The sequence below is a fragment of the Phoca vitulina genome, unplaced genomic scaffold (genome assembly GCF_004348235.1).
Source record: "Phoca vitulina isolate PV1807 unplaced genomic scaffold, GSC_HSeal_1.0 scaffold39, whole genome shotgun sequence".
Lineage (NCBI taxonomy): Eukaryota > Metazoa > Chordata > Mammalia > Carnivora > Phocidae > Phoca > Phoca vitulina.
The window spans coordinates 10,723,400-10,734,213 of record NW_022589742.1 but is presented as its reverse complement, the minus strand read 5'-3'; the positions used below and the strand labels follow the sequence as shown (position 1 = coordinate 10,734,213).

The 10,814-nt window shown below is 44.1% G+C and overlaps 1 pseudogene; it reads left to right on the top strand.

Annotated features, from left to right (window-relative positions):
- The first annotated feature begins 716 nt into the window (after positions 1-716).
- Positions 717-2,702, top strand: LOC116647110 (annotated as a pseudogene).
- The last annotated feature ends 8,112 nt before the right edge of the window (positions 2,703-10,814 follow it).

Genomic DNA, 10,814 nt, shown 5'->3' with positions numbered 1-10,814 from the left:
GTCACCAAGTATATGATATGTCAGAATATTTTCGTCAAAATAAGGAAGATTATGAAGGAAAAAAATAGGAGTATTATGGAGTTGATTTGTTGTTTCTAAATGAGCTTCAGAACTTGAGAGGAGAAAAGACTGAGCTCGGAACCTTACAGTCCCAGATCAAGGTCCAAATGAAGGACCTGAAAAGTCCTGATACAGGCCTGAAAGAAATCCTTCTCTTGTAGCCATGGGTGCAATATTTGGGGATTCCAGTTCCAAAGTTCAATCTTCGAGTGGCTGAATTACAGCACAAATTAAATTCACAACCTCACCAGGGCTCTTCTGTTAATATTAGGGCACTGATTGGGAGAAACAGGATACTGGAAATTGGAATGGGAATATATGGGTGCATGTCAATGAGTCCAGGTCCCCGAACCTCTCAATTATGTGTCTTTGCCAGCAGAAGCAGCCCTTCCACTCCTACCTGAAGAGGTTATTTCCCCTTTGCCTGAAGAACCTCTAAGGGTCTCACCTGAGATGGTGGCCTGGCAGGGCCCTGCTTATCCTCCTCTAGCTCCTACCATCACCTCTCACTGCTCCTTAACCTGCACCTAGACTCGAGGGCCCACAGGCCAAGACAGTGAGTGAAAAACTGAGACCCATGGCAAGATGTGATATTCACCAAACAACAGCACGTCTTTTCCAATAGATATACAGTAGCCTGGGGTAAATGTGTGAGAATGGTTCTAAAGGTTGGGGTAAGGAGGTGGAAGCAGTATAATGTTGGATCCTGTTCATGTACAAGTTCTTGTGTGGACACATGCGTCTATGTCTCTTGAGTATGTACCTAGAAGTGAAATTGCTGGGTCATTTGGTAACTTTATGTGTAGTTTTTTCTTTTAAAGATTTTTTATTTATTTTTTGACAGAAAGAGAGACAGGGAGAGAGGGAACACAAGCAGGGGGAGTGGGAGAGGGAGAAGCAGGCTTCCCGTGGAGCAGGGAGCCCGATGTGGGGCTCGATCCCAGGACCCTGGGATCATGACCTGAGCCGAAGGCAGACACTTAACGACTGAGCCACCCAGGCGCCCCTATGTGTAGTTTTTTGATGAAATGCCACCCTGTTGTGCCAGGATGCCCCATCATTTTGCATTCCCACCAGCAATGTGGGAGGGTTCCAGTCTCCTCAGGACACTTGTTAAACACCTGTTAGCAGCTATCCCCGTGGGTGTGAAGTGCTAGCTCATTGTGGTTTTCATTCCCAGCTCCCTCCTGACTGATATGTTGAGGCTCTATTCCCGTGTTTAAGACTGTAAACATGAGGTCCCCCTCGCCTTGCTGGGTGTCAGCCAGGGGCCACTGTCAGGTCCTAGGTCCTCCTGCACACCTTCCCACGTGGACCGCTACACCTTCAAAGCGGCAACGCGTGGCAAATCCTTCTTGACTTCCTCTTCTCCCTGATCGAGATAGCTGCCTGCCTTTAAAGGACTCACCTGTGTGCGTCAGGCCCAGCCGCAGGACATCTCAGGGAAAGTGGAAATAGAGAGCTTCTGCCAGCTGCAAAAGCCCATCACAGGAGGTCACTGCCGGGGTGGGAGGAGGCTGCGGGGCCGTGGCAGCGGCGAGGACCAGGACGCGAGGGCGCTGGAGGACCAGGTCACGGAGCTGGGGTGCGGTAGGGCGGCGGCGGTGGGATGCCTTCCCGGAGGACCAGGACCGGGCAGACCCCGAGCCCTGGCTCCCAGTGGCGGGGGTGATGGCCATGCTGCAGCTGCCGTGCGGGGACGTGCAGGGAGGGGGGGGGTCCGGGGGCGCGGGCGAGCTGAGAGCCTTCGGGGCGCCCCCCCCCCCACCATCCGGGGCCGAGGTGAGTCAGCGAGGGCAGCTGCGGGGTCTGGCGACGGCCCCGTAGGTTTCTGTCGGGTCCCGCAGGTGTCTGTCCTGGCACCATCCAGTCGTTCCTCAACGAGTCTCCAGGCAGTGACCCAAGAGACTGCCGCAGAGACCCGCGTAATGCAGCTTTGAAGATGGGGTGCGTTCACGCCCGATATCCCGACTCCTTCGGCCGCTAGGGAGGGGCCGAGTTCTCCCAAACCAAACATCGGTGGGGGAAGCGGCATTTTGTATGGGACATGGTCAAAAATACTCCGGACGCTGCTGGACTCGTGCTTATGCTAGACAAGGATCACTACTTAGCCTCAGGCTTTTACCACGTCTTCAAAAAGATGGGAGAGTTACAACAGCAAGAACGTCCCGAGTGCGATGTTCTCTCTCTAGGGACCCAGGCTGCCGCGCGCAGTTTCTCTGGCACTGCAGACAAGCTGAAGACCCTTGGCAGGCCACTGAGCACAGTATGGGGCTGGCCTTGACCCAGGATGTGTATCAGAAGCTGAGTGAATGCAGACACTTTCTGTACTGATGATGATTATCTCTGGGACAGGATTCTTCAATATTTGACAGGACCCTGGCTGCCAACGTTCTGGAAAGTGCGGTTCCTCAAGTTCCTAGCATTTTTCATGCTGGAGACTGGTATGCAGCACAAGAAAACCGGTAGGCCATCTGCCCAGAATGCCCAAATTGAGTCCCTCTTAAATAATAACAAACGGCACATGTTTCCACTCTATCAGTGAGAAGTTCATTATGGCAGCCATTTCTCCACCCAGGAAACAGGGGTGGGGGGATATTAGGGACCATGAGCTCTGTAAAAGCTATAGAAGAGCGCAGTGAAAAATCACTATTACAAAAGCAAAAATGGCAGTCCTCTATCAGATGTTAGTCCAATCAGGATATATAATTGAATAAGAGGTTTGGGGAACTGGTTTCTGCTTTAATACAAAAAAGAAAAGGTTTTATAAAAGGCATCCAAATATAAGTAAACTTTTCCAGTTATATCCGATTAAGATTTAAAACTTAGGTTTTCAGGGAAACAAGCCATAAGTGACTCTTAATGACAGAGAACAAACTGAGGGTTGATGGAGGGAGGTGAGTGGGGGATGGGCTAGATGAGGGATGGGCATTAAGGAGGGCACTTGTTGTGATGAGCAGTGGGTGTTGTATGTAAGTGATGAATCGCTGAATTCTACTCCAGAAACTAATATTGCTCTGTATGTTAACTACCTAAAATTTAAATTTAAAAAATGATAAAAGGAAATACAATAAAAAAATAAAACTTAGGTTTTCATTTGAGGGGTTGTATTTTATTTTGTTTTTTAAAGATTTTATTTATTTGAGGGGGGTGGGGGCAGAGGGAGAGGGAGAAGCAGAGACCTCACTGAGCAGGGAGCCCAATGTGGGCCTGGATCCCAGGACCCTGAGATTATGACCTGAGCTGAAGTCAGACGCTTAACCAACAGCCACCCAGGCACCCCAGAGGGTGCAATATTTTAAAGTTTAACTCCTAGCTGCTAAAGGTAATCATCGGTGATGAGGGAAGGGGAAACCTTATTAAATTGCATCCCTTAATCATTTTATCTGGAATTTTGTACACTTTTCCATTTTCAAAGCCTATTTTAAGTATAGCAAAATTTATATAAAATTGTCATAGCAGTAAAAAGTATTACAATGAAATTGTTAGGGTATTAATGGAACATACTGTTTCACTCTTGACACAGTTGTTTGGAAGGGATTGCTTGACTGCTTTTAGAATTCAAAAAATATGTTTTTAAACATCCTGTCAGAGAGAGCTATTTTCAGTATTACAGATTCCCGTACCATTGTGTTAAGATTTGCCTGTGCTTTGGGACCTTCATAAAACATACTCTCATTTGGAAAATATTTGATTGATAATGAAGTTTAAACATTGTTTTCACCTCACTGTAGAAATACCATTTTGTTTTTCTTTTAATGCTATCAAAATAAAATACTCATTTTTTCAGTAAAAACATCCCACCACAGCAGTATTCATACTAGTGTTTGAATAACCAGAAGCCTGGAATATGGCAGCGGGGGGGGGGGGACATAATTAGAATCCTGCCTCCTACAAAGGCCAAAGGACAGCTGCTACACTACAGTCCCACCTGGGACAGCTCTGAAGGACACTGGTGAAGGGTAAACCTCCCAGAGGGAAAATTTTGAGCAGTGTGCCTGCTTGTTCACTCTGCCTGGAGGAGAGATGGCCAGAAGTATGAGTGTATAACCATGCATAGGCCGTGTCCGAGTCATTAGCTGAATGGTCAGGGACTTTGAAAATACATGATTGAAAGTTTGTGACAAGGAGGCCTAGGGAAGAGGTATATGGATACACCCATCCGAACAGACATATGATATGAAGTGTGTCCCATGGGTGACCAGCAAAGAATAAGCTTACCAGCGCAGAAGTTTAATAATCTGCTGGCTAGGGGACCCATTATGCAAATACCCATCAGGCCCTTCCCCAGCCGTCATGTCAGAACCCAGCGGGGCCTGGAACTAAGTGGCCAAGTGGCAGGGATGGAGGTTATACTCAGCAACATGGGCCTCCACTCCCCAAGGCTGATCTCACTATAGCCGTTGCTGAGTGACCAGTCTGCCAGAAGCAGAGGCCAACATGGAGCCCCTGATACAGAAGTCTCCAGAGTGATCAGATGACTACCAGGTGGCAGGGGGTTCACGGTGGAACACTTCTATTAAGGGAGGAGCCATGCTTTGTTCTTACTCAGATAGACACTTAACTCTGGATATGGATTTTCCTTCCCACATTTAGTGCTTTTGAGAAACCAATATTTGTAGATTTGAAAACCGCCTTATTCACCATCACAGTATTCTAAAGAGCATCGTTTCTAAACAAGGAACCCATTTTATAGGAAAGGAGTGCAGCAATTGAGCAATATTCATGTAATTCACTAGTCTTAGGTTTCTCCTCATCCTGAAGTGGAATGACTTTTGGAAGACCTCACTTGTTTCTAGCTAAGAGGATCTGGGACAACAGCCTCTAGGAGATGGTCATGATCTATCTAAGCATTTATATTCATAGGTATAAGGTGCTGTTCCTCTTATCACATGGATTTATGGATCCTGCAATCAAGGTATGGAAATGGGAGCGCCTCTCCTCACTATTACCCCAGCAAGACAATAGAAAATTTTTGCTTCCTGTCCCCACGACAAGAGCTCTAGCTCTTCTGGACTAGAGGTCTTCGTTCCAAAGAAAGAAATGCTTTCACCGGGGGATAAAACAATGACTCCATTGAATGGGAAGTTGAGACTTCCAGCTGGCCACTTTGGACTCCCCAGACCTTTCAATCAACAGGCAAAGAAGGGCTGTACTGTACTGCTGGGTGACTGAACCTGACTATCAAAGGAAATTGAGTTCCTACTACGAAAGAGCTATGGAGGAGTATGTCTGATATGTTTAGAAAGCTTCTTGATACTCCTGTGTTTCGTGATTAAAATTAATGGACAGCATATGTATATCACATCATCATGACGTACACTTTAAATATCTTACACTTTTATTTGTCAGTGAAGCTTGGAAAAAAGTCAATGGATAATTATAATAACCTAGCGGAGACAGAACATATAATGGCCAAACCATTCAAGAATGAAGGTTTGCAGGGCTCCTGGGTGGCTCAGTCAGTCGAGCGTCTGGCTCTTGGTTTCAGCTCAGGTCGTGATCTCAGGGTCATGAGATTGAGCCCCGCACCAGGCTCTGCACTCAGCTCGGAGTCTGCTTCAGATTCTCTCCCACTTCCTCTGCCCCTCCCTCCCCCGCCCCGCCCTCTGCTGTCTTGTGCATGCCCATGCACGTTCTCTCAGATAGATAAATAAATAAATAAATAAATAAATAAATAAATAAATAAAAAATAAAAAAAGAATGAAGGTTCGAGTCATCTCCCCAGGCAAAGAATCATGAGGCGCTGAGGTGCAGCCGAGGACAGCAGTAGTGAAAGAAGGCAGGGGTCAGTGCAGCAACATGACTTGCTGTAGACACCAGGACTGTAGTAGGATTTGGCCTCAAGAGTTAACACCGTACCCTACCTCTAGTGGGAAAACAAATAAGAAAGCAAACTATATTTTCAATGGATATTCTTAAGGCCAAAGCCAAATTTTACTGATGGAGAATCACAACATTAAAAGGCTCCACTGCTTTGTCGTAACCTCTTGAAGGCAATTCCCTTGAGTGTCACGGTCTAGGAAGCCAGCAATATCCAGCACCATTCTACAGCACAGCAAACTTGTCCCTGTTTCTCACAGATAGATGTGATAACAGGCTATGTTTGTGATGTAATTAACTTTGTTGTGAAGATGGTGAAAATTACTTTTTCTAGTACCTTCTCAAGGTCGTGAATCCTTTTTTTAAACCTGAAAATGAACAGAAATGTCATTAACCAAGAGATGCTTAAAACACCATGCCGTGTAAGACATTGTGGGGGATACAAAAAGGAGCTTACAGTGTACATGGGACTATAAAATGAATCTTCATGGAAAGTTGCAGGATACTAAACACACAAAAATCAATTGTGTTTCTGTACACTAACAATGAAAAATCTGAAATGGAAATGAAGAAAACAATTCCATTTATAATAGCATCAAAAAGAATAAAACACTTAGAAGGGCACCTGGTGGCTCAGTCAGTTAAGTGTCTGACTCTTGGATTCAGCTCGGGTCATGATCTCAGGGTCCTGGGATCGAGCCCTGCGTTGGGTTCCATGCTCAGTGGAGAAACTGCTGGAGATTTTCTCTCCCTTTCCATCTCCCTATGCCCCTCCCCCCCTTGTGTACTTGCACGCTCTCTCTCTCTCTCTCTCTCTCTAAAATAAATAAATAATTCTTGAAAAAAAGAATAAAATACTTAGAAATAAACCTAACAAAGCAAGTGAAAGATTTGTACATTGAAAACTATAAAACAGGGCGCCTGGGTGGCTCAGTTGGTTAAGCTACTGCCTTCGGCTCAGGTCATGATCCTGGAGTCCCTGGATCGAGTCCCACATCGGGCTCCCTGCTCGGCAGGGAGTCTGCTTCTCCCTCTGACCCTAACCCCTCTCATGTGCTCTCTCTCATTCTCTCTCTCTCAAATAAATAAATAAAATCTTTAAAAAAAAAAAAAAAGAAAACTATAAAACATTGCTGAAACGGGGCTCGGTCAGTAGAGCATGTGAGTCTTGATCTCAGGGTCATGAGTTCAAGCCCCATGATGGGTGTAGAGTTTACTTTAAAAAATTGCTGAAAAAAATTAAGATGACACAAATAAATGGAAACACATCCCATGTCCGTGGGTTGGAAGATTTAATATCGGTAAGATGTTTATACTACCCAAAGCAATCTACAATGTAATCCCTATCAAAACTGCAATGGTGGGGCACCTGGGTGGCTCAGTCATTGGGTGTCTGCCTTCAGCTTGGGTCATGATCCCAGGGTCCTGGGATCGAGCCCCGCATCAGGCTCCCTGCTCAGCGGGGGGGCCTGCTTCTCCCTCTCCCGCTCCCCCTGCTTGTGTTCCCTCTCTCGCTGTGTCTCTCTCTGTCAAATAAATAAATAAAATCTTTTTTAAAAAGAAGAATAAGAAAAATCTTTAAAAAAAAAAAGAAATCAACTACTACAACATTCAAAAAAAAAAAAAAAACTGCAATGGTGTTTTGTGCAGAAATAGAAAAATTCATCCTAAAAATTCATATGGAATCTCAGGAGACACTGAATAGCCAAAACTATTTTGAAAAGGAAGAATAAAATTGGAAGACTCACATTTCTGATTCTAAAATGTATTATAAAGCTTCAGTAATTAAAACAGAGTGGTAATGGCATAAAGATACACAAATAGACCAATAGAATAGAGATCCTAGAAATAAATCCTTGCATATATGGTCCAATGTGCTTCTATGAGAATGTCAAGACCATTCAATGAGGAAAGGAGTCTCTTCAAAAAAATGTTACATGGGGGGGGCATGGGGGGGTTGTTCAGTCACTAGAGCATGTGACTCTTGATCTCAGGGTCATGAGTTCGAGCTCCACATTGGCTGTAGAGCTTACTTTTAAAAAAAATTTAAATGGTATTGGGATGGAATATTACTCAGACATCAGAAAGGATGAGTACCCACCACTTGCACTGACATGGATGGAACTGGAAGGGATTATGCTAAGTGAAATATGTCAAGCAGAGAAAGACAATTATCATATGGTTTCACTCATATGTGGAACATAAGGAATAGCGTGGAGGACCACAGGGGAAGGGAGGGAAAACTGAACAGGAAGAAATCAGAGAAGGAGACAAACCGTGAGAGACTCTGGACTCTGGGAACCAAACTGAGGGTTACAGAAGGGAGGGGGTTGGAGGGATGGGGTAACCGGGTGATGGGTATTAAGGAGAACACATGTGATGAGCACTGGGTATTATACACAACTAATGATTCATTGGACACTACATCAAAAACTACATGCTGGCTAACTGAACATAATAATAAAAAATAATACACATAAATAAACAAACTGGGAAAACTGGATACCCACATAAAAAAGAATAAAGTTGGGCCCTTATCTAACACCATAAATAAAAATTAACTCAGAATGGATTAAAGACCTAAATGTAAGACCTGAAACTATAAAACTCCTGAAAGAAAACATAGGGGGAAAGCTTCATGACATTGGACTTGGCAATAATTTCCTTTTTCAAAAGATTTATTTATTCATTTGGGGGGGGAGGGGCGGAGGAAGAGAATCAGCAAGCAGACTCCCCGCTGAGCATGGAACCTGACCCCGGGCTCAATCCATGACCCATGAGATCATGACCTGAGCCGAAACCGAGAGCTGGACACTCAACCGACGGAGCCACCCAGGCGCCCCAGTGATTTCTTAGCTATAACACCAAAAGCCAAAATAGACAGTGCTGTATGTAGAGAAGGTATGTGCAAGGGAGGAAGTTCAGGAGTTCAGGAGTGCAGTTTAAACACATGGCATGGGTTGAGTTTTAAATGTCTCTTAGACATGCAAGTGCAGATACCATGTATGCATTTGAATTTGAGTCTGGAGTTCAGGAGCAAGTTGTAATCTACAGGTATCAATTTGGGACGTTGTTGAAATACACATCATCATATTTAAAGTTCCAAGACTATGTGGGATCATCTAGGGAGAGGGTATATTCAAGGGAAGAAGGCCCAAGATCAGGATTAGTGGCCCTACAGTATTTAGTGGTGGGAATGAAAAGAAACAACCAGAAAAGGGGAATGAAAAAGAGTCCCAGTAAGAGGGGAAGAAATCAGGAAAATGTGGTTTCTAGAAACCCAAGAAGGTTTTCATGAAGGACTGAGTGAATGACTGCGTCAACTACTGCGGAGAAGTTAAGGACAACATGCAGCAGACACTGGGGACTTGACAAGGACAGTTTCAGTGGGGCAGTGGAGGCAGAAGCCAGACCGCACTGGGTTAGAGGATGAACAGGAGGTGAGAACATGCAGAGAGCGAGTGCAGGCCCATCGTCCTGTTGAGCCCATCATCTCCTACTGCCCCAGAGACCTGCTTCATCCTACTAACTCTTGCAGCAACTCCAAACGGTTGCAGCTTATTAGATTCTTTCCCTTCTACTTGCAAACATTCTCATATCTGTTTCTCAAAGACATAATTACCATCTTCCTTCCTATTTCATTCACAGCAAGGCCATCCTCTACCTTCTCTTAGAGGACAAAGGACTGTCGGGTTCTCCAGGATTTTTCATTTTGTTTTCAAGCCCTGCAGCAAACTCATCTGCTTCATCCGTCATCAGTCACTGAAAAAAATCAATCAACATTTTCCACTAGTGACAAAAATGCAACTGTTGCAAAGTTAGAAAGTCTGCATATGTGTCTAAAATCATGTATTTGCATCATTAATGTAGGTTTTAATCATGCAGCAAAAATTTACCATCCACCAAGAAATGCTCTGTTCTCAGAAATGCAACTTAATTTTAATCCAGTCTAAGTGGAATGAGGAGGAAGTGAAAATACAAAGTGTTGTCTAAAGCCAAACATGATACAACCATGATTCATCAAAATGTTTGGGGAATGAGTGGCTCTCATCAACCAAAAGAAGCCATACACATGGTCACCCATTAAAGAAGTATAACCCATTCTGTGTTAACCCTCTTTAGGGGAAATCATTCGTGCATGTGTGTGTCTTTTTATGCTTTAAACTCATCATTAACAAAATTGATTACCACTTAACTTAATGCTACACATAGATGGTGAAGGGTAGGGTACTTGGAAAATATAAGTCCCCAAACACAGGGAGATTCAAATATGTACACCTAGGTGCCAGGTAGAGAGGGGTGCTTTTCGATGTTGGGGGATACGGACCAGAAGTATAGAAGGTTATCTTTAAAAAAAAAGCTTATCTTTAAGCTGTTATCATCCAAGAATAACCAAAACTATGCCCCTGTTATTTGAATAAAATCACAAGAAACAATTTTTCATACAGTTTGCATTTCCCACAATAGAAGAGTACAAAGAGGGTGAAAACATTTCATTGAGCGTTTACTACCTGCCAGGTACTATTCTAAATGCTTTACCTGTAACTCACTTAATCCTCTGCAGAGCCCTGTGAACTAGGTGTGACTATCATCCTCATTGTTATAAATTTCATGAAATAAATTGAGGAAGACACAAAGAAATGGAAAAACGTTCCATGCTCATGGATTGGAAGAACAAATATTGTGAAGATGTCAATGCTACCTAGAGCAATCTACACATTCAATGCAATCCCCATCAAAATACCATCCACCTTTTTCAAAGAAATGGAACAAATAATCCTAAAATTTGTATGGAACCAGAAAAGACCCCGAATAACCAGAGGAATGTTGAAAAAGAAAAGCAAAGCTGGCGGCATCACAATTCCGGACTTCCAGCTCTATGACAAAGCTGTCATCATCAAGACAGTATGGTACTGGCACAAAAACAGACA